At 42.1% G+C, this 26,036-nt stretch overlaps 1 protein-coding gene and 1 long non-coding RNA gene across 4 annotated transcripts in view; both read left to right on the forward strand.

Moving 5' to 3' along the window:
- Positions 1 to 26,036, forward strand: part of schip1 (schwannomin interacting protein 1) — a 1,140,784-nt gene that overhangs the window by 544,105 nt on the left and 570,643 nt on the right. The gene's annotated exons all lie outside the window — the stretch shown is intronic.
- LOC117508508 lies at positions 66 to 15,821 on the forward strand. Its single transcript, XR_004560111.1, has 3 exons — positions 66 to 76; positions 7,780 to 7,785; positions 15,702 to 15,821. It is a non-coding gene; the product is annotated as an uncharacterized LOC117508508 (long non-coding RNA).

Raw genomic sequence — 26,036 nt, forward strand, 5'->3', positions numbered from 1 at the left:
TATTTTAAGAGAAACAAGGTTTTGCTACATTCATAAAAAAAATCCTTCCCACATGGTTATGGGGACTTATGACTGGGTTATTTATGTTTTACACAGTGGTGGGCGCAGATAACCAAAAAATTAACTTTGATAACAGATAATCAGATAACTGAAAAGTTATCTTTGATAAAGATAAAACAATAAACCACCCAAAAATGTATCAGAAATTACAGATAACCGATAAATTCCAGTATTGTCTCTGGTACATTTGCAACTACTAATAAACTGAATTGGAGTTTTAACACCACAATCGCTTCTGGTAGCATCAAAAGCAACAACAGACCCAAACAATGAGCCCACACTTCTGTCTTTGAACATCTTGCTCCCTGCGGGAAGCTCTTGTTTACTACATGGCTTCCAGCACAGAAGCCAGCTGAGAGCAGCCACAAAGCCCAGCTCTCTACCCAATCACAACATTCCGGTCAGGCGGAGGTCTTGGAAAATAAAGCAGTGCTGACTTATGGTTTTGATTTATAAATAACGTTAATACCGATAGAATAACTCCATTAATGTCAATTCTGTCATTTGTACAAAGTTACAATATAACATATATCTTTTAATGTTGAATAATGCACTAATTCTGAGAGACAGATCGCAAAGGATTCTGGGTAAAATATGCCTCTGCTAAACACTGATTGGTTCAGGCATTCATTATGTAAACCAACACATTAATGTGACGTGTCATGTGTTGGTGTTTACAGATAAATGTGCTTTTGTAAAATATTGATCAGCTACAGCATGAAGTTATGGGAAAGAGTAGTAGAAGCTAGGTTTAGAAAACAGGTGAAGATCTGTGAGCAGCAATATGATTTCATGCTGAGAAAGAGCACTACTGATGCAATGTTTGCTCTGAGAATAATGATGGAGAGGGTTTGTACTTATTTCATTCAATAAAATGCAAATTATTTAAAAATCACACAATGTGATTTTCCAAATTTATTTATTTATTTATTTGATTCTGTTTCTCACAGTTGAAGTACTTTGTTGCTGAATATGTGCATGTGTGTGCAGAATCATTGAGCCACTTATGCTTTCATTTGTGTAGCAACAGCATGAGAATTGACAGTAAATATTGTTGTTCAAGAATTCAAGGATTTTTTTTTTATTGCCATACCATATATTCTTCCACATTACATGATATGAAATTAAGTTTCACAAGGACCCAGGAGTTAAATACGTTAAATTACAGTAGGGAATATAAATAAAAAAAGCAAGAATAAATAATAAATAAAATAAAAAGCAACACAGTTGTAATGAATTCACACTGATGTGCTATTATTAAGGTTGAAACACAATAATTCCTAGTGCCTTTGCCATATTCCTGTTCCACCCCATCTCTGTGTCGTGAGGCTCTGTGTGTGTGTGTGTGTGTGTGTGTGAAGTGCTGAGTTGTGTTCTTTTAAACCCAGACAGACCACCAGCCTGCACACATATTTGTTTCGAAAAACGCAGACACAGCTCAACTCGAACACCCCTGTCAGAGTTTGGAGGGAGTGGGAGGCCGAGGAATTTGCTGAAGGATTTCTGCCTCCCTATCTTTAATCACAATGCTAATTAAAGTTTACTGGTTAATTGTGGCTGAGATGGTGTTTCTGTATGCTGCTTACTTCACTGAGCTGGTGCCTGGCTAATTACGCGGCTAATCGTCTATTGGTCTGCTCTGCTGTGGACACGGCTCTAATGCATGAACAGGAAGGTGATGGATTACAGTCCGGTCTCATCAGCCGTGGCCTCCTGGAGCTTGCAGAGAGGTTCAGGATTTTTGTCCTGTGCAGCTACGAAAGTGTTGTCCTGTAATTTATCTTGTCAATCTTCTGCCAAGTTCAAGATTGATGATTTCTTGCCAGATTGTAAAATCTCATATCAATCTATGGTTGATCAATGCACATGCCTTTGAGCTGAGGTCAGGCCATAGGGCTTTTGTGGCAATTTCCTTGCAGGGGTTTTCTAGATGGGTTATACGTATGTGGGGTTAAACTGATGCACACTGCCATGATAGGCTATCATGTATGGAGAGTGTGTCGAGGGTGTGGTCGAATGTGGAATCTCTTCTTGTTTAATAAAACAAATGGTAGTTCCTGACAAAGAAAGAACAAAGTCCTGTGGAGGTCATGAGGCCCACTGATGCTGGTGTTTAGCCCCAGGTTCTGTTGCCTGAAGACGTTACCATATTTTCCAGAGTAAAAGGTAATATGGGATATTAGTCCCACTGTTTTTTTGTGTTCTCAGCTCTTTAATTTAGGTTATTTGTGCATTGCTGTAGTGTACTTTTTTTATTCCTGGCCGATGTTCTTTCAGTATTGGAGTTTGCATACTTTTTTCAGTGTAGTAATGAGGTAAACTGAATTACATAATGATGATATTTGAAACAGGTGACATCAACCGGTGCTTGTAATTTTGATTTGGCACAAATGCAGTATCCATGAGAGGTTGAATCTTTGAGGAGCAAAAAATGGGCAAATGAGCTCCAGTTTGTCGACAATTATGGGAGAAAATTATAGAAATGCTTCAAAACAATCTTCTGTTACAAAGATCGGAAGTGATGTTTGTATTTGTCCCTCTACAGGGCTTATATCAGTCAACAATTCAGAGAATCTGGAGGCATTTCACTGCTTAACAGGCAAAGTCACAATCCTAAAAGTCATGGCTGTGGAGATGAGGGGATGGATAAAGGATTAGCTTGCCTGCAGTCCTGTCCTGTCCACAATATAGAATTGTTGGACAATTTTGAAACATAAAAATCCAAGGATAATGACCCAGTGTTTAGAGGAAGAATAGGTTAAAATAAAACCTGGAATGCTTCAGCTCTGATTAATTAGTTCAGGTGCAAATGGAAAATGTGCAGTATGTTGGGTCCCGAGGATCGAGACAGGTAAATACTGCATTAAAGTGAGAACGTGTAAATTTTGGAGTGGACTGCTGCTGTTTTATCCAATATTTTTATGTTAACTGGCTCAGTGAGATGTATTTCTCACAAACATCTTTTTCTCTTGGCCAAAATAGCTCACTGCCCTGAAATTTCAAATGCATTTTTAATATTATATGCCTGGTTTTACTTATCAGTGACCAAATGTTAATATTCAATCATGCACATGAACTTGATTTCAATTTTTTTTTCATTTATATAGCTTCAAATCACAATAAAGTTACCTCAAGACACTTCGCACAAGTCAGGTATAACCTTACCAACAACCTCTATTATGACTATTAATATAAGGCATGACAACGGTCCAGTGGCACCTCCCATCAAAGATGGCGTGTCTGTCAATGTGGTTCTTGTGGGATTACCATTTTGTGGATTCCATCTAGTTTAACTTCTGCTTTCCTCCCACAGTAAAAGGTGTGCAGGTTAGGTTCACTGCTAACTCTAAATTTACTTTTACTATAATTACAAAACTCATTCATTCATTCATCTTCTACCGCTTAGTCCAATTAAGGGTCGCGGGGGGCTGGAGCCTATCCCAGCAGTCATAGAGCGTGAGGCGGGATACACCCAGGACAGGACGCCAGTCTGTCGCAGGGCTAATTACAAAACTTTTTCTTTAAATTTTTCAGGCTCTGTAATGAATCATGTAAATCAGAGAGAGAGAGAGAGAGATGCAACTGTGCCAATCATTGGAACGATGAGCCGTTGAGAAGTGTTGATTGATACATGTCTTAAAGGGAGTTCTGAAAGTTTTCAACCACTGCTATTTATTTTTTGGTGTTTTTGGTTGACTGAAAAAATAATTTTAATCAATTCAGTATTAATTTGGAATGCAAACGCTGTCATGAGGTAATCCTCTACACAATGTAATTGTAGGGGGAAGCCAAAAACACTAGTAAACTGTCTTTTGTCTCCACTCAATAGGGGAAATGTCATTAGCGGTTGAGTTTCAGTCAAATTGACAAGTTATGACTCAATGAAGAGCAGTGCTGCTTAACAGCCAGGAGGCTAAGGTAAGCAGTTAACTATATAATTGGTTGTTTTAAAATGTCTTTGTATTAAGTGAGGTAACATGCATACATTTACCTCTGTAGGGACCCTCCCTGTGCCACCAGACTAGTGACATTTTCACCTGTTCAGTGGCAACAAGAAGAGGGTTACCGTTGATTTCAAACTGCCCCATACAAATATTTTGTGTCACTGCTCAGCCTGTGAAAGCATTTGCATTCTAAATATTACAGTGAAAGAAACTGTTTTTGTCCCTAGTGAAAACATGAACCTGACAAACATGTTAAAGAGCCCAGGTTGAAAAATCCCAGAGTAACCCTTTGACAGAGTTTGTTGTTCCTAATTCTAAAAACATCTGATGTCTATACTCAGGGGTTCATATTATTTTACAACAGTTTATGTTATTTAGTATGTTCACATGGATGTGCTTTCAACTCACTGCCACATATAGTAGGTATAATACCCAACAATACGTCTGCCAAAGTTCAAGTCCATGTTCAAAGTCCTTCTTGTGCAAAACAACTAAGCTCTTTAAAAAAAAATGGTTATCTTTGTAAATTCTAATCTCACAGGCTGAATGAGGCAATTCCCTTAAAAAAAAAAGAAAAAAGTAGTGTATTTTCAGTAGTATAAGTGACACCAGAATATAAGTAGCACCTGTTAAAAATGCCTATGCCAGAGGAAAAACCCCATACATAAGTCACACTGTAGTATAAGTTGCACCTTTTTTCCTGTATTGTCAGCTTTTTGGGGGGTTTTTATGTTTTTATTTCTTTTTATTATTGCCATTTATTCTTTATTATTACTTCATTTACCATTAGTTTATTTAGTTTAGTGTTTTGATTCCTGGGAATTTCCTATTTAAATTGTCATTCTAATTATTATCAACAACAATAAATGTATGATTTTTCAGTTATAAGTCACAGGACCTCCCAAACTAGTAAAAACAATGTGACTTAAGCCTCCATCCCACCAAATAATAAGCCATAAATAATGCGCCACGCATGAGTGTGTCAGCGATTATTTGAAGAATGATCCACATTTTAAGCCGCCACGTATCCACTACTAAGGCGCCTCTATGTGCCTCTCTGTACCTCACAAATGCCTGTAGTGAGCCACGATGACCTGTCATTTGAGCCCGTCTAGCCTCGAGTGGCTCGTGTCACCGCATATGATCCCACAGCAAGCCACATATGATCCATGTTGTGCCATGATAACGCAATGTTGGTGCACGTTTAGGCATGGGTTTGGTCCAAACCTCCAGCCCTCCCACACTTGGTCCCTTTTAAGTGTGGGTTTTCAGTTCACAGCATCCATTCAAGATGTCACATTTTTAAAATGCAGTCCAAAAAAGACACTGTACTGAGTGAGTGCACGCTGCCGCAACTGTGGATCACTTCCAAAAAAGATTTATTTATTTCTTCCAGGGATTGCAGTCACCATGATACAACTTTTGACTTTGTGTTATGTCTGCAAAATCGTTCTTTTGCATGCTCTTGTTCTGTGTTCCTGGGCAGCTCTGCACTCCTCCTCTCGGCTTCACTGCATTATTTCTTTCACAGCTTTAAACACACAGCCACTTTGACACTGTGATCCAATTTTTAACTTTGTGTTTGTCCATTATTGACTGCAAAATCACTCTTTTGCAAGCTGGTGTTGTGCCTAAATGCTCCTTTTGTGCACGAGTCATTGTGTCAGTGCGTGCACACACAGCAAACTCCTGATCCATTAACAAGATATTAAATCTATCATAGACATACTTTTAAAGCTAGAAAGGAACAAGTACTGTTTTACCAAGCTATAAAAACATTAAAATTAGTTGCCTTTAATTTGTTCTAAAATTTTTTTCCTCATGGAGCAGGAGAGAGTGGAAAAAAGCATCCAGATGAAATAGACTTCTGTGACTCCAGAAGCAATTAGAGATGTTTTCAACGCCCAAGGTTTGTCAGAAAATGACTGATGATCCACTACAAAAAAATAATTATTTTTTAATTATTTTAGGGGAGGTGATGGTGTAGTGGTTAAGGTATTGGGCTTGAGTCCAGAAGATCATGGGTTCAAATCCCGCCTGACTGGAAAATCACTAAGGGCCTTTGGGCAAGGCCTTTAATCCCCTATTGCTCCCAGTGTGTAGTGAGTATGGCAGCACCCTGACATTGGGGTGAATGTGAGGCATAATTGTAAAGTGCTTTGAGCGTCTGATGCAGATGGAAAAGCGCTTTATAAATGTAGTCCATTTACCATTTATTTTATATACAGCATCCGGCGTACAGAGCAGGTGGAATTCTGTGTGCAAGTGGGCAGCCCCTCCAAAAATAGCCTCTCAGGTCCTGCATAGCTGCCAGGTGCTAGAATAATGGGCTTTTATCAGCCTCATCTGCACCACACACGCCTCTATAATCCTTGTTAGTTGTCGTAACTCAGACACAAACTGCCCCACGCTGTTCGAGCTAAATTTTGAACATCTTGAAATTATTGCCACGCTCAGACATGAGCCTTGTTAACCGAAGATGATGCCTCTAATGCCGCATTCACACCGGGCGTGATCAGACGCTACAAATTCGCGGGGGTCGCGTGGAGATAGACGCGCCACCATCACCCAGTGTGTCGCTCTGCCTTTGCTGCGAAAATTCACCCCGGTGCATCATCAAATAGGAGGAGCTTCCATTCCGCTCGCCGGCTCCGGTTGTCAGTCAAGTTAACATGACAGACCATGATCACACGGAGCGAGTTGTTGTGGAAAGCTGACAAATGTCATGAGACGTTCCCAATTCAGGGAGTATCATTATTTGCTACAGGAACTGCGTCTGGATGACGGCCGCTTTCAGCGGTCCTTCCGCCTCTGCGGGACCCAGTTTGAGGACCTCCTGTCCCGTTCACACGCGCACATGTAAACAATTTAAAAAAAAAAAAACTCTGCTGCCTGCTGTGGGGCTGCAGCTCGCTCTTCCCCCCAAAACTCTGTCATAATTGTGTTTAGAAACCAGTCACAATTTGTTTTATTATACATCTGTGTAGTTAAATAATAAAATATTCTCCACAGACGATTCGCTCGCGCACGCACGTAAAAAAGAAAAAAAAAAAAGAAACTCCACTGCTTGCTGCAGGGCTGCTCCTCGCTCTTTCCCAAAAACTTTGTCATAATTGTATTTAGAAACCAGTCACCATTTGTTTTATTATACATCTGTGTAGTTAATAAGTAAAATTATCTCCATGGATGATTTGCTCGCGTGCGCACGTAAAATAAAAATAAAAAGAAACTCCTCTCCGCTGCTGCGGGGCTGCTGCTTTCTCCAAAAACTCTGTCATAATTGTGAAATAAAGGACAAAAGAGACATAAGTCCTGCTCACAGGCTGCTACCAGGTACAGGACATGTTCACATCTTCAGTCAAACTCCAGACATCTCCACGTCACTACATATTCAGTCCCTGATTGGTCATCGCGGCGCGACGAGACGAAAAAGTTCAGATTTTTCAACTTGGGGAGGAGGGCAACGTGATGTGATGTGACGCAATATCGCGCCACAAATTCGCCAATCGCTCAAAATCGTTTCACTCGCGTCGCTTCATTCGCGTCCATCGTGTCTCGCTGCATGACTTGGTGCCAAAATGCGTCATTCCATAGGGATTACATGGCAACCTGTTGCTGCTGTCGCTCACGTCGCGCCCGGTGTGAACGCAGCATTAGAGCCTCTCAGAGCCACTATTCTTCCACGATAGTTGAATAAATCCTCTCGTAGCAAAAAAAAAACAAAAAAACATGCTGCGTGGCTCATTATTCATCATTCATTATTTGGTGGGACCAGGGCTTTGTACTCTGGGAAATACAGCAGCCTTTAATAAAATCAGGGATGTCCATGTTTTGGCTGTGCATCAGGTTAGCTGCTGCCTGCACTAGTTCCATCCATGTCTGCAAGAGGAAGCCTATTTGAGTGCTGCATGTACACAACCTCCGTCAGTATAAATGTTATTCTCTACACTGGAGCTAAAGCCAACTTGTTAGAATTCAGCAAGGGCAGAGACAGAGATCCAATTTATTTTTGAGAAGCTGTGTCTTGTCACCCTGATTTGATCTGCCGGGATTTGCAAGGACAGGAATCAGGCATGATGTCAAGGTGCACTGCAATGTTCCAGCGGCACTCTGACAGCTTTCCAGCAGCTCCTTGTCACCTCACAGCATAATCAGAAGCACACTGTGCAAAATTAACCTTGTTAATCATTGTTATGCCTGACAAATACACTATTTTTACACACACCTCACCTTGCCTTGGGATATCCGCGTGACACTACCAGCAGAAAGGCAGAAGTGACCACAGGGTTACTGCAAAGCCAAGGGTCAAAAGTACTGGAGACATTTCTGTCTTAACATCAAAAATATTTTTTCTACATATTTGACAGATAGTAGACAGACTAAGATCTCTAACGACAGCAGAAGACTGGTGTCAGGATTTTATCTTTATTAGTCTGGTTTTTGTGTATAATAATAAACTGACCAACCTGTGGTATACATTGGCTCAGGCCAGGGTAAAAGGGTAAAAGTGTTGTTGAACCTCCATCACATTTAGGATCCTAGTAGCATCACTAAGTAAGTACTGGCCAACATGGATACAAAGCATTGTATCAAATAGGAACAAAGTGGGACTCTGGCAACCCCATGGTCAATGATCAAGGTTATGTTTTTGCCTAATTTGTTTTGTTGCATCTGGAAGGAATTTTTGAAAATATTTGGCTGACATACTGGATATGATAAACACAAATTTTTTTTTACTGATGATCTGAATAAAATAGGGATCAAATTGCGGCACTTGAAAAGCTGAGTGAGAAGTCAGAGTGTCTGAGTTTCTGGCCCCTTCACACTTAACACGAGTGAGGCTGAATGGCACACGAAGAAGGATTTGGATGACGGCAATGCAAATTCAAACTGCACTTGAGCACCTCATACAGCATTCTCACAGCAGTTGGCACATCCATTCAACCATAGCACATGCACACCACATTCGCATCATGCTTGCTTTGGAAACCCAATTGAACAGCGGTCGAGATGCAGTTGTACCACTGACTGTAGTCTCATTGTACGGGATTTCAAACACAATTGGGACTGCGTTAAGGGACCATACGAAATGTTTGGGCCACGTTGAATCCTGCCGAATATCCCGACTGAACCAGCCTTCACAACTACAGGCTGAATGAGGATGAACACTGGCTGAAATGACTATGATTGACCTAATTTAACAGATACATTGTCATCCCTCCTATGGGTTACATATGTATGTGAGACATTATGATCATCACAGCTGTAACACAACGTACAGGTACACACGGTGTCCTGCTGGCCCACGGTGAGGCGATGCATGTCAGAGGCGCAGCGTGCTGTCACACACCACAGCTGATTGGGATGCGACAGCTGGAATATACCATGACATATACAGCATGGCCAAGCTGCCACAACAGAAATAAAAAACAGCTTTGGAATGCCTCCAGGTGCACCACCAACCACACAGGAGCCTGTGCTGACCATCCTCCAATCCTGCTGTCCCCTGCCAGGATCAGCTCACAAAAGCATCACCCACCACGACATATAAACTGCATATGATGCAGCATTCCACGGGCAATGTGCCATCCCATTGGACAGGGCGACGGATCTCTGCACGTCATGGCATGTACCAGGTGATCGCAACTTTCAACACCGTCTGTCCATCATGTGGAGCATTAACTGACACCCAGGACACATGCGTGTCTCACAGTCTGGTCAGCTTATTGGCCCCACAGCCTGGAGAGGAGAAAGCTGTGAGCTCATTCATGTCATCATCATCATCATCAGTTTTATTTATATAGCGCCAAATCACAACAAACAGTTGCCCCAAGGCGCTTTATATTGTAAGGCAAGGCCATCAATAATTACGTAAAAATCCCAACGGTCAAACGACCCCCTGTGAGTAAGCACTTGGCGACAGTGGGAAGGAAAACTCCCTTTTAACAGGAAGAAACCTCCAGCAGAACAGGCTCAGGGAGGGGCAGTCTTCTGCTGGACTGGTTGGGGCTGAGGGAGAGAACCAAGAAAAAGACATGCTGTGGAGGGGAGCAGAGATCAATCACTAATGATTAATGCAGAGTGGTGCATACAGAGCAAAAAGAAACAGTGCATCATGGGAACCCCCAGCAGTCTAAGTCTATAGCAGCATAACTAAGGGATGGTTCAGGGTCACCTGATCCAAGCCCTAACTATAAGCTTTAGCAAAAAGGAAAGTTTTAAGCCTAATCTTAAAAGTAGAGAGGGTGTCTGTCTCCCTGATCCGAATTAGGAGCTGGTTCCACAGGAGAGGATCCTGAAAGCTGAAGGCTCTGCCTCCCATTCTACTCTTACAAACCCTAGGAACTACAAGTAAGCCTGCAGTCTGAGAGCGAAGCTCCTATTTGGGTGATATGGTACTATGAGGTCCCTAAGATAAGATGGGACCTGATTATTCAAAACCTTATAAGTAAGAAGAAGAATTTTGAATTCTATTCTAGAATTAACAGGAAGCCAGTGAAGAGAGGCCAATATGGGTGAGATATGCTCTCTTCTTCTAGCCCCCGTTAGTACTCTAGCTGCAGCATTTTGAATTAACTGAAGGCTTTTCAGGGAACTTTTAGGACAACCTGATAATAATGAATTACAATAGTCCAGCCTAGAGGAAATAAATGCATAATTAGTTTTTCAGCATCACTCTGAGACAAGACCTTTCTAATTTTAGAGATATTGCGTAAATGCAAAAAAGCAGTCCTACAAATTTGTTTAATATGCGCTTTGAATGACATATCCTGATCAAAAATGACTCCAAGATTTCTCACAGTATTACTAGAGGTCAGGGTAATGCCATCCAGAGTAAGGATCTGCTTAGACACCATGTCTCTAAGATTGTGGGGCCAAGTACAATAATTTCAGTTTTATCTGAGTTTAAAAGCAGGGAATAGAGGTCATCCATGTCTTTATATCTGTAAGACAATCCTGCAGTTTAGCTAATTGGTGTGTGTCCTCTGGCTTCATGGATAGATAAGCTGGGTATCATCTGCGTAACAATGAAAATTTAAGCAATGCCATCTAATAATACTGCCTAAGTGAAGCATGTATAAAGTAAATAAAATTGGTCCTAGCACAGAACCTTGTGGAACTCCATAATTAACCTTAGTCTGTGAAGAACATTCCCCATTTACATGAACAAATTGTAATCTATTAGATAAATATGATTCAACCACCTCAGCGTAGAGCCTTTAATACCTATGGCATGCTCTAATCTCTGTAATAAAATTTTATGGTCAACAGTATCAAAGCAGCACTGAGGTCTAACAGAACAAGCACAGAGATGAGTCCACTGTCTGAGGCCATAAGAAGATCATTTGTAACCTTCACTAATGCTGTTTCTGTACTATGATGAATTCTAAAACCTGACTGAAACTCTTCAAATAGACCATTCCTCTGCAGATGATCAGTTAGCTGTTTTACAACTACCCTTTCAAGATTTTTTGTGAGAAAAGGAAGGTTGGAGATTGGCCTATAATTAGCTAAGATAGCTGGGTCAAGTGATGGCTTTTTAAGTAATGGTTTAATTACTGCCACCTTAAAAGCCTGTGGTACATAGCCAACTAAAAAGATAGATTGATCATATTTAAGATTGAAGCATTAAATAATGGTAGGGCTTCCTTGAGCAGCCTGGTAGGAATGGGGTCTAATAGACATGTTGATGGTTTGGATGAAGTAACTAATGAAAATAACTCAGACAGAACAATCTGAGAGAAAGAGTCTAACCAAATACCGGCATCACTGAAAGCATCCAAAGATAACGATACATCTTTGGGATGGTTATGAGTCATTTTTTCTCTAATAGTTAAAATTTTATTAGCAAAGAAAGTCATGAAGTCATTACTAGTTAAACTTAAAGAAATACTCGGCTCAATAGAGCTCTGACTCTTTGTCAGCCTGGCTACAGTGCTGAAAAGAAACCTGGGGTTGTTCGTATTTTCTTCAATTAGTGATGAGTAGTAAGATGTCCTAGCTTTACGGAGGGCTTTTTTATAGAGCAACAGACTCTTTTTCCAGGCTAAGTGAAGATCTTCTAAATTAGTGAGACGCCATTTCCTCTCCAACTTACGGGTTATCTGCTTTAAGCTGCGAGTTGTGAGTTATACCACGGAGTCAGGCACTTCTGATTTAAAGCTCTCTTTTTCAGAGGAGCTACAGCATCCAAAGTTGTCTTCAATGAGGATGTAAACTATGACGAGATACTCTATCTCACTTACAGAGTTTAGGTAGCTACTCTGCACTGTGTTGGTATATGGCATTAGAGAACATAAAGAAGGAATCATATCTTTAAACCTAGTTACAGCACTTTCTGAAAGACTTCTAGTGTAATGAAACTTATTCCCCACTGCTGGGTAGTCCATCAGAGTAAATGTAAATGTTATTAAGAAATGATCAGACAGAAGGGAGTTTTCAGGGAATACTGTTAAGTCTTCAATTTCCATACCATAAGTCAGAACAAGATCTAAGATATGATTAAAGTGGTGGGTGGACTCATTTACATTTGAGCAAAGCCAGTTGAGTCTAATAATAGATTAAATGCAGTGTTGAGGCTGTCATTCTCAGCATTTGTGTGGATGTTAAAATCGCCCACTATAATTATCTTATCTGAGCTAAGCACTAAGTCAGACAAAAGGTCTGAAAATTCACAGAGAAACTCACAGTAACGACCAGGAGGACGATAGATAACAACAAATAAACTGTTTTTTGGGACTTCCAATTTGGATGGACAAGACTAAGAGTCAAGCTTTCAAATGAATTAAAGCTCTGTCTGGGTTTTTGATTAATTAATAAGCTGGAATGGAAGATTGCTGCTAACCCTCCGCCTCGGCCCGTGCTACGAGCATTCTGGCAGTTAGTGTGACTCGGGGGTTGACTCATTTAAACTAACATATTCATCCTGCTGTAACCAGGTTTCTGTAAGGCAGAATAAATCAATATGTTGCTTGCCTCTACTGGTGGTTGGCTCTCACTGCGGTATTGTATCACTTCCTGTTCCGGAGCACAGCGGTGTTTTGCTGTATCTGTTAGCTGTTTAATCTGCGCAGTTAGATTGATCTAGTTATCTAGATTACGATTTGTTTCACAGTGTAATCTTTACGTGCCTTAACTAAAGCACTCCTTCTGCTGAATCACCTCTAAATTATTTACACATTATTCACTTTGCGTGTTTTTAGGAATCCGCTAGCTTAGCATAGCTACTAGCTCTTAGCCGATTTAGCATGGCTGCTTCTCCTGTCTCTCCCGCACTTTTTCTGCTCTGGGTGTGAAATGTTTAGTTATTCCTCGGCCTCCTTTAGCAGTAACGGTACTTGTAATAAGTGTAGCTTATTCGTAGCTTTGGAGGCCAGGCTGGGCGAATTGGAGACTCGGCTCCGCTGTCTCTGTGAGAGCAGATTATAAGGTTTTGTTATTGACTTATAAAGTTGTTCATGGACTGGCACCATCTGATTTGGCTGATCTGGTGGAACTTTACGTGCCGGCTCTGGCTTTGCGGTCGCAGGATGTGGGACTTCTCTGTGTTCCCAGGGTGAATAAGAAGTCAGCAGGTCAAAGAGCCTTTTCTCATCGTGCACCCACCCTGTGGTAGAGAAGCTTGAATCTTTGACTGGACTGGGTTGCTTGATGCGAGGACGTTTCGCTTCTAATCGCACAGCAAGAAATTTAGCTGCTTCCTCAGCTAAATTTCTTGCTGACTACCTTGCTCTGACTACCAGTCAGAGCAAGAAACCACCTGGATGACTGAGAGCCTTCACAGAAACCCACCCTGTGGATGAGTCTGTCGACAGTGAGGCAGTCGGAGTCCATGGACATTTTAAGTCAAGACTGAAAACCAATTTTTATTCTCTTTCTTATGAATAGTTTTTATTTTAATCTGTTTTATTCTTATGTTTTTAATTATGTATTTTAAATTTTTTATTCATTTTTAATTTATTTATTTAAATTTTATGTTGAATTGCTCCATGTAAGGTGCCTTGAGATGGCTTTTGCTGTGATTTGGCGCATTATAAGCTATCCATCCATCCATCCATCCATCCATCCATTTTCTTCTGCTTCATCTGAGGTTGGGTCACGGGGGCAGCAGCTCAAGCAAAGCTGCCCAGACCTCCCGATCCACACACATCTCCCCCAGCTCCTCCGGGGGAACCCTGAGGCATTCCCAAGCCAGCTGCGAGATGTAGTCCCTCCAGCGTGTCCTGGGTCTTCCTGGGGGCCTCCTCCCGATGGGATGTGCCCAGAACACCTGTCCAGCGAGGCATCCAGGGGGCATCCAAAAAAGATGCCCATGCCACCTCAGCTGGCTCCTTTCGACATGGAGGAGCAGCGGCTCGACTCCGAGCTCCTACCGAGTGACCAGGCTCCTCACCCTATCTCTAAGGGAGCGCCCAGCCACCCTGTGGAGGAAACTCATCTCGGCCACTTGTACTCGCGATCTTGTTCTTTTGGTCATGAGCCAAATCTCATGATCATAGGTGAGGGTTGGAACATAGATTGATCGGTAAATCGAGAGCTTTGCCCCCCTACTCAGCTCTCGTTTCACCACGATGGTCCGATACAGTGACCGCATCACTGCAGGTGCTACACCGATCCGTCTATTGATCTCATGCTCCATCCGACCCTCTCTCGTGAACAAGACCCCATGGCCTCGGATTGGGAAGTGTTGATTTTCATCCCGGATGCTTCACACTCGGCTGCAAACCGCTCCAGTGCACGCTGAAGGTCCTGATTTGATGAAGCCAACAGAACCACATCATCTGTAAACAGCAGAGACAAGATTCTGTGGTTCCCAAACTGGACCCCCTCTACACCCTGACTGCGCCTAGAAATTCTGTCCATAAAGGTAATGAACAGAACCGGTGACAAAGGGCAGCCCTGGTGGAGGCCAACATGCACTGGAAACAGGCTTGACTTGGGCAAACTCCCATGAACCCTTGAGCACCCGATGGAGGGTGTAGAGCTGGTCCAGTGTGCCACTACCAGGACGAAAACTGCACTGCTCCTCCTGAATCCAATGTTTGACAATCGGTCGAATTCTCCTCTCCAGTACTCTGGAATAGACCTTACCGGGGAGGCTGAGGAGTGTGATTCCCCCTGTATTTGGAACATACCCTCCGGTTCCCCTTCTTAAACAGAGGGACCACCATCCCAGTCTGCCAATCCAGAGGCACTGTCCCCGACTGCCATGCGATGTTGCAGAGACGTGTCAACCAAGACAGTCTCACAACATCCAGAGACTTAAAGTACTCCAGATGGATTTCATCCACCCCAGGAGCCTTGCCACCGAGGAGCTTTCTGACCACCTCGTTGACTTCGGCCTGGGTAATGGATGAGTCCGCCTCTGATTCCCCCGACTCTGCTTCCTCTTTGGAAGATGTGACAATGGGATTGATGAGATGCTCGAAGTATTTCTTCCTCGAACTGCCACCTTATTGTGGTGGGGGAGTTTGCATACCCAGATGATCCTAGGAGCTATGTTGTCAGGGGCTTCATGCCCCTGGTAGGGCCTCACCTGGCAAACAGGTCCTTGTGGACGGGTCAGAGTAAGGGCAGTTCAGAAGCTCCCATGACCAGTATGAAATCAAGGGCCGAGACGTCGCCCGGTATGGCGGAGCCGGGACGCCAGGCCTGGGGTTGGGACTCGCGAGCGAGTGCCTGGTGGTCAGGCCTCAGCCCACGGGGCCTGGCTGGGCCCAGTCCAAAAGAGCGATGTGGGCCCGCCCTCCTGTGGGTTCACCACCTGCAGAGGGGGCCATGGGGGTCAGGTGCAGAGAGGACTGGGTGGCGGTCGGGGGTCCTCGACTAACTAACTAAACTAAATTGTCTGCAGTTAGTTTGTTTAAAATTATAACCTTAAGTCAAAACTGTCTGCCTGTGCAAGACTCCAGTGAAATGACCAGTAGGTCAGTATGGTGTGAAGAGACATTATCTGTTTTCTCTCTCTCTCTCTCTCTCTCTCTCTCTCTCTCTTTCCTTTCTGTCTGATCACCAGGTCTCTTTTGCTGAGAGAAGACCGATCTGAGACAGCGCTAACTCATTGTTATGTCAGTAGCTGCCATGTACTGAAGTCAATACTGAAAGTTATCGGTTTAGTTTTCATCTGTAACTTCTGCTAAATGTTTTAGGGATTTATTGGTTTAGCTTTATTAAAGTTAACTTTTCAGTTAGCGGATTAAGGGTTATCAAAGCTAACTTTTTGGATAGCTGTGCCCACCACTGCCCCACTCACTCATTCATCTTCAGCCGCTTTTGTGGGTTCGGGTCACACGGGCAACAGCTCCAATAGGGGACCCCAGACATCCCTTTCCCATGCCACATTGACCACCTCTGACTGGGGGATCCTGAGGCATTCCCAGGCCAGTGTGGCGCTTTGCCTTTTGGCTCAGCTCCCTTTTCATCACAGCAGTACAGCTTCCCTGATCACCGGTGTCCACCACGGTGTTTGAGGAGTAAGCGGTTGAAGATGATTGAGTGATTGCAAGCCAATTGCATGCCTCGATAAATTTTTAAATAACCCGACAGCACTAAGATAGGCAGCCAGGACAGCTGCATAGCTGAACAGCTGCGTATCAGGACAGCCAGTGCTACAGATCCAGCCACAATCCCATCAAATTAGCTAAAACCATTTTAAAAAATAAGAGGTTCTTAAAAATGAATTTGACAAAAATAACATATCTATAACATAACATAAATGTTTTTATCCACATCCTATAAGCTAACACAGAAGATCTGCAGTTAATTAATGGCACTGCAGGCCGACCCTAAGGGTCACACAAAGTGCATGGCTTCACTTTAGCTGTGTCTAGTCACTGAGTGCATTACTGACAAAGATAAGTCCTCAGCAGAATTTAAAATAGATAAAGCCAGTGTTTTGTCAAAGATACACAACATCTCAGCAGATAGTCAGACTGCAAAAATACAACCAGATAAACAGACAGACTGATAAGACCCATTGAATACAGCTGTGAATGACTAGATCTCACTCAGTGGACACATGAAAGGAGCAGAGGTAGTGGAAGAAAGAACAGCTGATATGGTGTGGAAATGAAGGACAAAGGGAGAGGTGTGTGTGTGTGTGTGTGTGTGTGTGTGTGTGTGTGTGTGTGTGTGTGTGTGTGTGTGTGTGTGTGTGTGTGTGTGTGTGTGTGTGTGTGTGTGTGTGGTGTGTGTGTGTGTGTGTGGGAGGGGGGGTAGCTGATTCCAGAAATAGAAAAGTGGCCAGTACATCTTCAACTGCAGGTTGGAAAATGAGGGGCGAGAGAGAAACGCAATGGTGGAGAACAAGGGGCCATAACTGCTACAGTATGGAACAAGTCAAACTAAATCTGTTAATTTCACACCTCACTTCTGTGTCTGCTCTCTCCCCTCCTTCATTCCTTTGTTTTACAAGTTCTCTTTTATTAAAGAACATGACGTTCTTCTCAGGTCCATGTCTCCTGTAACCCGTAACAATCTGCTCTGATGTTTCAGACTATAACTATACATTTGCTGTGTTATGTTTAATTAGAGATCACCACTTTTTTTACCTCCACCAACGGGGTGTAATAAAGGAGGTATTGTTTCAGCTCTGTTTGATTGTTTGTCTGTTTTAATCGATAGCAGGATATTTCACAAACACATATATGTATTTCAGTGAAATATGATAATGTGATTATTATATTGACTTCAGTGTTATTTGTACTTTGGCAGAATGGCAATAAACAGCACCCCCATCTGCACTTCATATCAGCTGAGGACAAGTAAATCTCAGCTTTGGCAGAGGTCTGAGTGCCCCCCAGTCATTTCATTTTTTTTTTTAATTCCTTATTTTCTGTGCAGCGTGAAAGTTTGTGTTGGTGCTGCGGTCGATTGTTTGTGTGAAGCACCACTGCTGACCTGTGGAGGCTGCTGACAGCTCTTAAGGAAAAGCATAACCAGGGGGATCTACACTGCACAGAGACTCTTTAAGTTCTGACCAAACGAGTCAGAGTACCAGATCCTATAGGAGCGACAAATCCATAATCACATTGCTGCTTCCCACTCATGAACACAGCTGGGCTCTGCATTTATACCCTGACCGTTGCTGTGACTGTTGGGTTTTTGTCTATTTGTTACTTGATCACAACATCTGCAGTACAGTATGTGCTATGAGTAAAACAAGCGTACAAAAAAGTCTGTTTTTTGTTACATAAGGATTGTTCTATTATGTGACATTTTTTTCCTTCTGTTGTTTCCATTGCAAGAATCAGAATCAGAAGACTTTATTAATCCTGTAGTGGAGCAGATAACGGTAACAATCGTTGATTTCTGGAAATAAGCACAAAAATTGAAAGACATAGTCCTTCCAGTGGTGGGCAGTCATGTGCCATGAAGGGCTGAGACACTGCAGGTTTTCCTTGTTACCAATCACCTCAGCAGGTGATTTCATTTATGATCAGGTGTTTATATTCAGGGGATACACTCATTAGCAACCTACCTGTTCCACTACATGTTAAACATTTAAATTTTTTCACAAATTATCGACATAGAGCACTGGATGCAGAAAGGAAGTAATTTTCACACAAGTTGAGAGAATGTTATGGTACTTAAGGTGACTGTATGCCTGACCCAGTGCCAATTTATGATTCCTGCTGGGCTCCATTGTTGCCTAGCTATAAATCATGCAGGATTGTTGTCAAACTTTTTGCTCCATTGTTGCCGAGCTATAAATCACGCAGGATTGTTGTTGAACTTTTTATACCATAACACAATGCAGTAAGTATACCTCTCAAAGAACACATGAACAATTAAAAGAAAAAAAAATGCTCATTATAGCCTGGCTGCAGCTCCTCGGCGCTTACCTCCTCAAGTTCTCTCACGATTGTGTTAAATGAAGTCCATTAACTCCTGCTCAAAGACCAATCGCCAGCAACAGGATGTGTCCACATACTGTATAACTCCTCACGGAGGACATCTCCACGACAGTTCGCGCGTGTGCCCGCGATGCCGGCTACAGCTCTGTGGTCACAGGAAGAATGATAAACTATAACAGAAATCAGAGCGCACACCTGCAGCGCTGCACAAAAAGAAAGAAAAACTAGAACACATATCAGAGCACACACACATCAGAGCACACACACATCAGAGCGCACACCTGCAGCAGGGCACAGGAAAACAAGAAACCAGAAAAGAAATCAGATAAGAGAAATCAGTAATAAAGTCCATTAATTCCTGTAAATAATGTATTCCTACTTTATCCAATGTATCTACTCCATCTGTGTGCCCAGGCAGTCTGCTCTCTCCCCTTCTGCGCACAACTGATGCAGGCATTCCTGCATATTAGATACGCAGCATATGCAACTCGAGGCAAGCCCAGTGTGAAAAGGGCTTTAGACATTGCTTTTTTGAAGAAAAAAAAAAAAACGATTTACTACTTGAATTTGCAACAGGCAGCAATTGAATTACACAGGGGTCAAAATTAAAAGATGCTCCGATCATATTGAATTTGATTTTGATTTTGATTTGATCATTTATTTAGTCCCCATGGGGGCAATTCAGGTGTAGTCAGCAGTAAAAATTACATTACATTCATAAAACCACATCATACAAATTCATAAAAAACATAAAAACATAAAAAAAAACATAAAACACAGCAAAATAAATATATGAAACAAGAGCCCATAAATAAGGTCCGAGTCAGTATAGACTTAAGTGCAACAGTGAGTCCTTAGGTGTTATTTAGGAGAGCAATGGCTGTGGGAATAAAAGAGTTTTTTAGTCTGTTGGTTCTGCATCTGTGCATTACCAGGCGTCTGCCCGAGGTCAGAAACTGAAATTGTGGGTGCAGAGGGTGTGCTGGCTTTTGACACAACCCTTGTTTTTAAAAAGGTCCATAATGTCCGTGCACTGAGTTCCCACAATTTTAACACATTCCTTGACAATATTACAAAGACGATTGCAATTCTTAAGGTTCAATAGGTTAAGCCAACACAGGAAGGAAAAGGTTAACACAGATGCCACAAAGCAACTGTAGAACATTTTTATGAAGACACCTGAAAACTGTACCACATATTTTGTCTGATCACAAAGATTCCAAAAGGTATAGTTTAGACTATCTGTAACTAAATGTTATGCAGTTATGCAGTTAAAAACTGCAACAATGGTGACAAAGGTCAATTTCGGTTTGCACAGGGGTCAAAAGTTAAAGTTGCTCTAATTTTGGGAAAGAGTGATGTGAAAGGTGAGATGAGGTGAAAAAATAAGGTGAATTGTTTCTCCAAACACAGGTGTGTAAGTCCAACAAACAGAGCGAGTGCAATACGGGTCCAAAACAGGAGTCAAACAAGAATACAAACCAAGAATGCAAGCTGAGGGAGAAGACTAATAAACAGGGACTAACAAAGGAAAGTAAGCAAATGATCAGGCATATGGGATAATCAAAAACTGACACACTGAAACACGGCTAAACATGGGTGACAATGATGAACAACATACTCACAATGACAACAGGAAGAAACTAGCAACTAAACAGGGAAAAGCTGCGGCTTAAATACACAGTGGAACTAATGAGTAAATAAACAACAGGTGTGGAGAAGGGGAGAGCAGAACGTAACACATGTGAACCAACAAACAGACTCCAATACATAGAACGTGACTCAAGAACTACAACAGAAACCTGGGGGTGTGTAACAAAACACAACCCAAGAAGGAAATCACAAAATCAAAATACAAAACCAAGTAAAAAAGGCAAAAAACAAATATGAAACTCAAAAGTGGACAAACAGGAAAAAAAACACATGATAAACCTAAGAATAAATAAAGAAGACTTACAACAAAAACCACAGAGACATGGAAAGGGGACAAACCACCAACAAGGACAGAGGACATACATCAAGGATGACAAACCCGGATGACAGACAATTACAAGGGAGAGAACACCATGAATACAAACAAAAGGACACAGACAGAAACTAGTCACGAAAAGGACAGACCACAAAATAAGCCCACAGACACAAAACACAGTACAAAACACAACAATATTGCCAATGTGAAAAAAGTTGTTTGTTTTTTTTTAGATTTTTCCAAATTTATTAAAAATAAAAAGCGAAGAAATCAGTATTCACAGACTTTGCCATTGAGCTCAAGTGCATCCTGTTTTCACTGATCATGCCTGAGATGTTTCTACTGCTTAATTGGAGTCCGCCTGGGGTAAATTCAGTTGACTGGACATGAAAGACACACACACCTGTCTACATGTAAGGTCACACAAATGACAGTGCATGTGAGAGCACAAACCGCGCATGAAGTCAAAGGAATTGTCTGAAGTCCTCCGAAAAAGGATTGTCTCAAGGCACAAATCTGGGGAATGTTACAGAAATATTTCTGCTGTTTTAAAGGTCCCAATGAGCACAGTGGCCTCCATCATCCATCATGGAAGAAGTTCAGATCCACCAGGTCTCTTCATAGAGCTGGCCACCTGTCGAAACTGAGCATTCAAGGGAGAAGGACCTTAGTCAGGGAGTCGACCAACGACTCCTTTCTTATGAGAAGAGAACCTTCCAGGAGGACAACCATCTCTGCAACAATCCACCGATCAGGCCTGTGTGGTAGAGTGAACAGACGGAAGCCTCTCCTTAGTAAAAGGCACATGGCAGTGTGGCTGGAGTTTGCCAAAAAGCACCTGAAGGACTCTCAGACCATGAGAAACGAAATTCTTTGGTCTGATGAGACAAAGATTGAACTCTTTGGTGAGAATGCCAGGCATCATGTTTGGAAGAATCCAGGCATCATCCCTACAATGAAATGTGGTGGCAGCAGCATCATGCTGTGTGGATGTTTTTCAGTGGCAGGAACTGGAAGACTCATCAGGATTGAGGGAAAGATAAATGCAGCAATGTATAGAGACATCCTGGATGAAAACCTGCTGCAGAGCGCTCTTGCCCTCAGACTGGGGTGACGGTTCATCTTTCAGCAGGACAATGACCCTAAGCACACAGCAAAGCTATCAAAGGAGTGGCTTCAGGACAACTCTGTGAATGTCCTTGAGTGACCCAGCCAGAGCCCAGACATAAATCTGATTGAACATCTCTGGAGAGATCTGAAAATGGCTGTGTATCGACCCTCCACATCCAACCTGAATGAGCTTGAGAGGTGCTGCAAAGAGGAATGGACAAAACTGCCCAAAGATAAAAAGCTTGTGGCATCAATACTTGAGGCTGTAATTGCTGCCAAAGGTGCATCAACAAAGTATTGAGCAAAGGATGTGAATACCTATTTACATGTGATTTCTTAGTTTTTATTTTTATTAAATTTGCATATATATATATATATATATATATATATATATATATATATATATATATATATATATATATACACTCAACAAAAATATAAACGCAACGCTTTTGGTTTTGCTCCCATTTTGTATGAGATGAACTCAAAGATCTAAAACTTTTTCCACATACACAATATCACCATTTCCCTAAAATATTGTTCACAAACCAGTCTAAATCTGTGATAGTGAGCACTTCTCCTTTGCTGAGATAATCCATCCCACCTCACAGGTGTGCCATATCAAGATGCTGATTAGACACCATGATTAGTGCACAGGTGTGCCTTAGACTGTCCACAATAAAAGGCCACTCTGAAAGGTGCAGTTTTATCACACAGCACAATGCCACAGATGTTGCAAGATTTGAGGGAGCGTGCAATTGGCATGCTGACAGCAGGAATGTCAACCAGAGCTGTTGCTCGTGTATTGAATGTTCATTTCTCTACCATAAGCCGTCTCCAAAGGCGTTTCAGAGAATTTGGCAGTACATCCAACCAGCCTCACAACCGCAGACCACGTGTAACCACACCAGCCCAGGACCTCCACATCCAGCATGTTCACCTCCAAGATCGTCTGAGACCAGCCACTCGGACAGCTGCTGAAACAATCGGTTTGCATAACCAAAGAATTTCTGCACAAACTGTCAGAAACCGTCTCAGGGAAGCTCATCTGCATGCTCGTCGTCCTCATCGGGGTCTCGACCTGACTCCAGTTCGTCATCGCAACTTCGCACAGCCATTGAAGAGGAGTGGACCAACATTCCACAGGCCACAATTGACAACCTGATCAACTCTATGCGAAGGAGATGTGTTGCACTGCATGAGGCAAATGGTGGTCACACCAGATACTGACTGGTATCCCCCCCAAAGAAACAAAACTGCACTTTTCAGAGTGGCCTTTTATTGTGGACAGTCTAAGGCACACCTGTGCACTAATCATGGTGTCTAATCAGCATCTTGATATGGCACACCTGTGAGGTGGGATGGATTATCTCAGCAAAGGAGAAGTGCTCACTATCACAGATTTAGACTGGTTTGTGAACAATATTTTAGGGAAATGGTGATATTGTGTATGTGGAAAAAGTTTTAGATCTTTGAGTTCATCTCATACAAAATGGGAGCAAAACCAAAAGTGTTGCGTGTATATATATATATATATATAAAAAGTTTTTTTCATGTTGTCATTATGGAGTGTTGTAAGTAGACGTTTGAGGGAAGAAATGAATTTCCTCAATTTTGGAATAAGGCTATTATTAAGGCTATAATAAGGTAACCTAACAAAATGCGGAAAAAGTGAAGCACTGTCAATACTTTCTGGACGCACTGTCCATTATGTAGCTGTTTAGCCCATCATGGTGTTTGCTTTCTAAATTAATACTTCACTAATTAAAATAGTTTTTCTCCTGAGTGAAAAGATGAACTCAATAAATAAAGTAGCCCATGTTGAAAAATACAGGAGTTCTTCTTTAATTAATTAGAGGGCAAAGAGGGCAGAGGGAAAAGTAAGTCCTTAGAGGTCCTGAAGCCCATTAGGCCAGTGCTTATCGCTGGCTTCCTTGGTGCGAATCAGACAAGAGACCATCACTCCTCCTGCACTCCATCACAGGTTACTTCCCAGGCAAGGCCAGTAACCTTTTACACCTGCGTAAGACCATGCACATGTTGTGTCCAAGGACACAAACAGGTAGCACAATCAGGATTCAAACCCATCTGTACATATTGGCAGACCAGCTCCTTACCCACTGAGCTACCCACTCTAAAAAGGAAGAGGGAAAGAAAGCAACAAATTGCTGCTGCAGTATTAAAAACTGTATATACAGAAGTCCGGGGCAGCTGTGACTATATGTATGAGAGTGACACCTGAAGACAAAGGATTAACAAATATAAACTCAACATAATTTTCAAAAGTACAGTTCCATAATCTACTGAAAGTGGCAACTAGCTGAAAACATGTTGCCAGGATGAGTTCCTACCAAAGAAAAATAACCTTTACTGATGCAATGGATTTTCATTTAATTTTGTCACATTTGATTGAGCTTCCGTATCATGTTTGACTGTTTGGTGTCCCCGTAAGGACGGTATCCTGCATTATACTTGCTGTGTTTTGGCATTGTTCTGTTCTTCCTGTTAAAAGGGAGTTTTTCCTTCCCACTGTAGCCAAGTGCTTGCTCACAGGGGGTCGTTTTGACCGTTGGGTTTTACATAATTATTGTATGGCCTTGCCTTACAATATAAAGCGCCTTGGGGCAACTGTTTGTTGTGATTTGGCGCTATATAAAAAAAAATTGATTGATTGATTGATTGATTGATTGATTGTCACAAACAGTTTTTATCCTCTTTACCCATTTCACGTTTTTGTACCGTAGGTCAATAAAGTACAACACAGAGAGCCAGGGGACCGCAACATAATTTTGGTGGTTGTTATCAAAAACTGGAGTGAAGATATAAGGTCACACTACAGGAACTACGGTCAGCCATGTACAAGTTTGCCTGAGAGTACCATAGCCTCGGGCTTTTTTTCTACACTCCAATGTCACAACTGGGGAATTATTGATTTGTCACAAAGTAGAGAGTGCTTGCTTCTTTTCCAAATATATTCATAATTCATGCTTTTTTTTTGGTCAAACATTAAGTTGTGATATGGTATGGTATGATTTTATTTCTCAGGGACAGTGCACAATAATACATTGACTTAAAAAAACAGGAAAGATGCACTGTGCCAGGTTATAGCAAAAAATACTAATTTCCACCTGTAGTCCCTGGACAGGTTGATGTCTAACTATAAATAACAGCATTTGTAAATGAAAAGAAAATCCATTTATATACGAGGGCTGTCCATAAAGTATAGGTCCTTTTTATTTTTTTCAAAAACTATATGGATTTCATTCATATGTTTTTACGTCAGACATGCTTGCACCCTCGTGCGCATGCGTGAGTTTTTCCACGCCTGTCGGTGACGTCATTCGCCTGTGAGCACTCCTTGTGGGAGGAGTCGTCCAGCCCCTCGTCAGAATTCCTTTGTCTTAGAAGTTGCTGAGAGACTGGCGCTTTGTTTGATCAAATTTTTTTCTAAACCTGTGAGACACATTGAAGTGGACATGGTTCGAAAAATTAAGCTGGTTTTCAGTGTGCATTTTAACGGCTGATGAGAGATTTTGAGGTGATACTGTCGCTTTAAGGACTTCCCACGGTGCAAGACGTCGCGCAGCACTCTCAGGTGCCGTCATCAGCCTGTTTCAAGCTGAAAACCTCCACATTTCAGGCTCTATTGATCCAGGACGTCGTGAGAGAACAGAGAAGTTTCAGAAGAAATCGGTTTCAGCATTTTATCCGGATATTCCACTGTTAAAGGAGATTTTTTTAATGAAAGACGTGCGGACGGGTCCGCGCGTCGGGACGCAGCCGGCGCGGTGCGGCGGCACAGGAAAAACACCTCCATGTTGATAACCATTTGTAAAATCCAGGCGGCTTTTGATGGCTTTCAGTGGAGTGAGTATATGAGAAATTGTTTAACAGCTGGACATGTTCCAACTTGTCCTTAAGGCTTCCAACAGAGGTGTTTTTCCTGTGGCGGAGCGTCGCTGCGAGCCGACGCGCGGACCCGTCCGCATGTCTTTCATTAAAAAAAATCTCCTTTAACAGTGGAATATCCGGATAAAATGCTGAACCGAACTTCTTCTGAAACTTCTCTGTTCTCCCACGACGTCCTGGATCAATAGA

Source organism: Thalassophryne amazonica, chromosome 4, assembly GCF_902500255.1.
Source record: "Thalassophryne amazonica chromosome 4, fThaAma1.1, whole genome shotgun sequence".
Taxonomy (NCBI): domain Eukaryota; kingdom Metazoa; phylum Chordata; class Actinopteri; order Batrachoidiformes; family Batrachoididae; genus Thalassophryne; species Thalassophryne amazonica.